The sequence below is a fragment of the Natator depressus genome, chromosome 11, assembly GCF_965152275.1.
Source record: "Natator depressus isolate rNatDep1 chromosome 11, rNatDep2.hap1, whole genome shotgun sequence".
NCBI classification, from domain to species: Eukaryota; Metazoa; Chordata; order Testudines; family Cheloniidae; genus Natator; species Natator depressus.
Window position 1 is genome coordinate 32,525,498 of NC_134244.1, and position 7,488 is coordinate 32,532,985.

Genomic DNA, 7,488 nt, shown 5'->3' on the forward strand with positions numbered 1-7,488 from the left:
TCCGGATCCCATGTTGGGCTCTTTATATAGTCAGGGTACCCAATGAAAATGCTGTCTTTCCAGCCAATGAAGGGGGCTGGGCGAGGCTGCTGTGGGTCTGTAGGCCTTTAGCACTAAGGGGCTAGCAGTCAGGGACAGTGGCTCATGGCACAGCAGCTAAGAATGCTGTCTAGGAACCTGGCAGGCCTGGGTTCAATACTACAGTCGTGACAACACTCTCCTCCCTTGGGGCAACCTTGGGATACTGAAGGACCAGACTTATCTGGATGAGCTCTGTGGAAGGCTCTGACCTTTTCAGGAGCATGCACATAATGGACTGGTTTCCAGGACCATTCCTCCAGCCCCTACTCTTCCCAGTCAAGGAGGTATCATATCTTCCCTCTTTGTATGTTCAAGTTTAGGATCTTATGGGCAAGATCTTCTTGGCCTGGTACTGGTGGAGCAGGAGATTATTTTTATTCAGAGAAGGGTTTAAGAAGGGAGACATGGAATCATGGAATACAGGGTGCACCTTAAGTTAGCAGGAAAGTTAAAGTTTGAAGGTTACTGGGTTGCTTTGCCTGAGGATCCGATAGGATGCTAGGTACTGGTGGTCCAGTTTACGTATGGGTCTGCCTGTCTTGAGGTAGGACAAAATTTGCAGTAGGACAAAATAACGGCTATTAGTCAAACATGCGGACCCTCTACCAGTGGCGATCAGCATACTGTTTGTATGCAGTTGTGGCTGCATCTAGGTTTTGTTTCAACTCTTCCTTTGTTGAAACTCTTCCTTACAGGTCTGAGGCTGCAGGAACTGTGGGTACTATGGGAAATGCAGGTGGAAACAGGGATAGAAGATGTATTTTCAAAAAAACAGGCTCACCTTGGTCAAGGCAAAGTCTGTGTTGTACACAGATTCCATGTATGGCTTCAGTGAGGCCCAGTCATTTTGGTGGCAGTTTGTGAAGCATCACAGGTATTGCTCTAATACCTGGTTTACTCTTTTTGATTGGTAATTGGTTTGTGGATGGTAGGCAGTTGACGCATGGAGACTCATCGCTAGTAGGCAAAACACCTCCCACCAAAAGCGAGATATGAACTGGGACCCCCAATCTGAGGTACCCTTGATGTGGTCTGGGAGGCTGTGGAGGTGGCACACGTATGCGATGAGGGGACGAGTGGTGTTCTTGTGGTGAGAAGATGTGCATAAGGAATGAAGTACACCATCTTTGTCAGTTGATCTACTATCATCAGTATGGTATGGCATCCCTCAGATTGTGGTAATTTGACAATGAAGTCCATTGTAATATTAGCCCAAGGCCTCTAGGGCGTCTCAGCGGATATTAACATCCCAAAAGGTTTTATGTAGGGGACTTTTGTATGGCCAGACATATTGCAAGATCTGATTTAGACCTGATTTAGACCACAGTTTTGGCCCCTAGAAAGAATGACATGCTATGTGAGTGGTTTTGCCTGTCTGAAGCATCCAGCCCAAGGGACGTCATGTCAAATATGTAGGGCCTCCAAACAGGGGTGTCCCTCAGGGATATAGATATGCCTGTGTCCATCCTTTTCTATGAACTTGCCCTGGGGTTCAGTGTCGGAAGTTAAAAGTGTGTGGGTGAACAGGTCATTTGGTAGGGTGGAACATATAGTCATGAACAAATTGGATAGCAATGATCCTCCAAGAAAGTAATGTGGTTTCAGGATGAAGGGAGGCTCTTTTTTGAGTCCCTTAGGATTGTTGGCATATTCCCCTTTGCAGGACAGGGCGTCTGTTTTCCCATCGCAGAACCCAGAGCAGTAGGTTATAATAAAATCAAATCTAGAAGAAAAGAGAGCCCAGCATAGCTATTGTTGGGTTAGGACTTTATTGGAGTGCAGGTGTTCTAGATTTTTGTGATCAGTGAACACTTGGACTGGGTGTTTGCCTCCTTCTAGATAATGTCTCAAAAGCCACTTTGATGGCAAGTAACTCTTTGTCCAAAATTTCATAATTGTTGTCAGCAGGAGTGAGTTTGTGAGAATAGTAATCACAGGTATGAACTTCTTGGTTGAGGCCCTGTTTCTGGGCAGCACTGCTCCAATGGTGATGCTGGAAGTATCAGTTTCCAGGATGAAAGGTTGACTTTGGTTGATGTACATGAGGATGGGCATGAAGGTGAATGTTGTCTTCAGATGATTGAAGGCTTCTTGGGCTTCTGTGTCCAAGTGAATTTGGCAGGTAGCAGAATTCATAGGGGCTAGGATTTGGGAGTAGTACCATACGAAGCGTCTACAGAAATTTGAAAGCCCAATAAAGCACTGAATTTCTCTAACACTTTGTGGTGTTGCCCAATTGCAAACTCCTTCCAACTTTCAGGGGTTCATGTGGACTCCCGCTGTAGACAGAATGTAGCCTAAGAATTCCATGGTGGGCTGATCAAAGACATGTTTCTCCACCTCAGCACAGAGACAGTGTTAGTGGAGTCTTTCTCGGACATTGCGACCATGCTGCTTGTGCGTAGGTTGGTCTTTGGAGTAAATTAGGATGTCATCTAAGTAGGCGAATACATATTTGTCCAGCACATGTTGTAAGACATCATTAAAGATCACAGACATGTTATTAAGTCCAAAAGGCAGCACTGCATATTCAAAATGGCCATATCAAGTGCAAAAAGTAGTTTTCCATCCATCCCTTGACTGGATTCTGACTAGATTGTACACCCCTCTGAGGTGAACTTGGTGAATACTTGGGCTATTCTTACCTGATCCAGGAGCTCTGGAATCAGGAGTAGTGGGTTTCAATTCTCACAGCAGTTTTATTTAGGGAACAGTCCATGCAGAGTCGTAGGGAGCCATCTTTCTTTTTCACAGAGGACAGGAGCCCCAGCCATGGATGTGGAACACCAGAAAAAACTTTTCTCCAGATTCTCATGGATGTAACCCTTAGTGGCAGCTAATTTGGGTTCTGACTCTGCGTATATTCACCCAAACAGAAAGGGCATTTGGTCTGGTTTTTCACCCAAAGCTGGTCCACTGTGGCCTGTAAGAGCATGTCTACACTTACCTCCGGAGCAATCGATCCAGCTGGGGTCGTAACTTAGATCGATTCCCCCACCCCCACCCCCCTGTGTAGACCAGGCCTAAGGCTTGGTTTTCTACTTTTAGGTGAGCTATCTGCTATGGAGGCTCAGTGTCCTCTAAAATACCTGTGATGTCATGTTGGTATGGAACCTTTTGAGATAGGGCAAGCCTAGGAGAAGAGAGAAGCGATCTGAGCAGACTGTAAGCCCAGTGGCTGAGGTGAGCTAAGGGGCAGTCCAGAGCAGTAGTCAAGTATGTGCAGGTGATTGGGTAGCTGGGAGATCAACTAGTGTCAGAGGCAGTCAGGGGCAATGGCAGAGAGTTCTCATGGGGTCAGTAGCCACAAGATCCAATCCAAGAGGCTGGTTCAGTGGGATAGGGAAGCAAGGTTGGGCGAGGCAGCAGGACAGTAAGGCAGAGTCAGGCAAGGCAGTAAAGTAGGGTTGTCTAGGCAGCAACTGATCGGCAAACTGTTGCTCAGACAGTTTCCTCTTCCTGTTGGGGTCTTTATACAGTCCAGGTACCCAATGAGAATGCATTCTTTCCAGTCAATCAGGGGCCTTAGGGTATGGCTGTTATAGATCTGTAGGCCTTTAGCACTAAGGCTGTTGGTCAGAGATGGTGGTTCAGTGCACTGCTGTTGTACAGCTAGTGATACCATCTAGAGCTCTGGCAGGCCTGGACTCAGTACTGGGGCCTGGACAATCTCCTTCCAATATAACACCAAGAAATCTTTATTAGAAAACCTTTAACATTTTTTTAAAAAGCTACTGCTCATTGGCAGGGTATGATTTTTAAATCCTCACCGCTCAGCCAAGTTAAAACCAACTTTTAACCCAACACTGAAAAACACATTTCCAGCCTAAGTTCTGTTTCCTGCCACATTTAAACTTTCAATCTAAAACTGCTGAGATAAAGTTGTTAAAAAATGTTTTATGTGTAATTGCAAAAGTGTTTTCTCCCCACCACTTCCTTTAGTCTCAGAAATGGCAGAAGGGTTTTGGTCGTAATTTTTAAAAAAATCTTCAGCAAAGACAGTCCCAAAGCTGTAAGTTTGAGATGGTTAAAAGCAACTGAATGGAATGGAAATGCTAAGGCAACATTAACTATGCTACCCACATCCACTCCAGCTATAACAGATCCCTCAGGAAACAGCCATAGCACCAGATACTCCTCAACCTTATGCTGCATAACAGAAGTGCTTCAAGATCACCGCTGTATTCCCAAACTCCACCTGCTATTTATTCTCCATATATATGCCCCTAGTATAGACGTAGCATACACGGACAGGAGTTTTTCTGCTGATGTAGGAACAACATCTCGCCGAACAAAGTTAGCTATAGCAATGGACACCCTTGTCTGTCAACATAGCTGTGGCTACACTGCAGGTTTTGTTGACATAACTATGTTACTTTGGGGGGTATATGATGGTATACGTTTTAAATGTAGACCAAGCCTAAATTGGTGCAGCTCACTCCTTCTCCCATTCCTAATACCACTGAGGTATCGTTAGTGGGGGAATTGTTTCTTACTAACATTTTGCTATCCTGTTGATATCCCTCTCAGTGCAGCTATATGATTCATTCATTTTCATTCCTGATCCCTACAACTTTTTTTTAAACTTGCCATACTACAGCTAATATGAAACAAGCAACAAATTGCAACTATGTTGTAACAAGCCAGCAGACAACTCTGTGGTACTGTAATTGGGTCACCTTATTAGCTGCAGTTGTGCTGTGGATGGGCCCTAATGCATGTCAGAAACAGTACAACAAATTAGATGAACCACTGGCCTGTCCTAGGAGAGCATGCCTATGCTGCTAGCCATGTGCATTTGGCCTGTTCTTCATTGTCTTGTAAACATCAGTGCAAAGTAGGTGTAAAACTACTAGAACAGAATGGCAGCAATAATACTTACTTTGCACATACTTTACACTAGTGTAAATTAACTGTGCAAATAGCAAGGCAGTGGTGAATCAGGCCCATTGATTTTTCTGCCGTAAACCCCAGGCATGTATGCTGGGAATGTATAGACCCTCCAGATCAGAGTGGCAAACACCATAGGGCATGAGCTCTATTGTGGAATGGACCAGCAGGAAAATAATTAAAACCCTGGGAAACAATTTTCAGCCATGTAAATGAGCTCCAGCTGTACACTCCTAGTCTGGGAACCAGTGACCTGGTATCAGCAGAAGGACTGAGGTTTATAAAGAGCCAAAGAGAGAGTCAAGAAGAAGTCTGAAGGTAACAAACATACTGAACACACAGCTGCTATTAAGTGTTAGGCTCAAAAACAAGGGATTATTTCTACATTTTTGGGGAAGGGTGAGGAGATATATGCATGAGAGGTATATGAACAGAGAATCATCAGCCTCAGGGTAGCTTGGAATTTGCTAATGGACAGATACACCTGTAGCATTAATTAAGGTATTGGTCATATCGTGTTGTCTACAAGCACTGCTTTTGGGGAACTGTGAGACTCAAGATACTGTTCTTGCTCCCTACACAACAAAGAGAAAAGATATATATATGCTCAACTGTACTGGCTCTTAATTCTTGTCCAGAGGCAACCATCCAATAGCAGCAACACAACTGCCAACATATGCCTTAGCTGTTTCTTCTTCCATTTATTCATCATCAGGCTACTGTGATAACCACAAGTGTGAGATTATCTATTACTATGATTTCTTGTAAAAGGAAGAACAAGATCTCTCTTTTACCCTTTGTCTTTAATCCATCTTCTTTAATGTCAACAACTACTTCTTCACAGGTAAGACCTTTTAACCTTAACTTGTCCTCTTTACATTCTTCCACTGTTTTATTCCATCTGGTATAACAACCGTCTCTGTGCAGTAACCACAGGTATTACCAATTGCATTAAAATTCTTCCCTGCATTACTGTAAAGACCACATGCTGTAACTTCACATAATAATTCAGACCCCTGAATATTATAGTTGTGGATAGGTACTTGCTAGCATGGTTTCTTTCACTGATAAGGACAAGGATTTTTTTCCCCTTGAAACTGTGCTATCGACTACATGGTTTTATAGTAATACTATAACAGTTTTTAGGGGGAAATATCCCTGTTCACATGGGTCTGGGAAGCCATGCTGGAACCTTGAAAGCAACAAGGGAGTTTAAACAGGATAGTGACTAGTACATGGCCAGAAACCAGTGCAAACAGCAAATTAGCTTTCTCCCCTCTTGATGGCAAATAAAGCACTGTCTAGATTACATTTTGTAAGCAAGTCTCATTCACATGCTGTTGGTACATAAGAGCAGAATCTGCCTTCTTTACTCATACTGAGTGGTGTCTTACTCTACAAATAGTTCCAATGAGACTACACAAGCAGTAAGTGTCTACTTCTCTTCCGGGGCCCTTAGAAGTGGTGTATAGTCTCTCTCAGTGCTATCACCAGCCATCCCTGAAACTGGGTCCATAGCCCAAAGTAATTCAAAATAGTCCCGAGATCCTCAAACACAAGATTCATCACAGCAGCCCTACAGTTCATACCCATTTCTAGTGCTCCTCGTTATCCACAGAAATCTTATTCCATCCAGTAGAAGCCTAGTCTTCTAGCTCAAGCTTGCATTCTTCCTCTGTCACCACCTCCTGCTGCCTTTTATATTGACCTTATCTGATTTCTCTCAGGTAAGTCTCTCTTGTAATCACAGCTGGCTTAGCCTCAAGATCTCCAGCCCACGGACAAGCCACCCATTTACAAACCATCCCTCTCCCCCTTAGAACCTTGCCCACTCTAGGGCAAGTTCTAAAAAAAAAAAAAAAGTTTTCCCTCCATCTCTCTCTCTTTATATCCTCCTTCTGAAAGCTTCTCCTGATTTGTCAGGAGAAAGGGAAGCCCTAGCTGCTGACAATCTGGACAGGACCTACAAAATCTCAGTTTCTTTGTAGATGCTTGGGCAGAAAAATCATGTTAAGAGATGATCCAGAGTTTTTTCCTGCCCCGGATTCCCCACACAAGGAAGGGTATGAGCCAGTTGCAGGACAAACAGTCCCTTGTTTGTCCAGGCTAGCCAAGGTACCAATAGCTGGTGCTGTTTTTCTTTTGTGTGGGTATCTTGGGCTATTCAATAAAGCAGGTCTTTTCCTAACCCAATATGGGGGTAGGTTGAAGCTTGTTGCTCTCGGAGGATCTCCCCATTTACTATAGCCAGTTGGCGTTAAGGCTCTTGTCCACTCATTGCTCAGCCACTACATCACATGAGTCTGACAAAACATCGGGGCCTAGGTGAGGTGGATCCTCTGTGTCCATCAGCCCATTGTGAATCAACATATTCTGACCAACAAAGGTACCTTCCTCCAGGTCCTCTTCAGGTGTAACACTCCATTGAGTTTGATTTAAGTATGCCCTAAGTCGTCCAGCCTTCTCTGCTGTTGAGATTTCATGGCCCCCATGAGGTCTGAGTTTACTAGGGGGAAT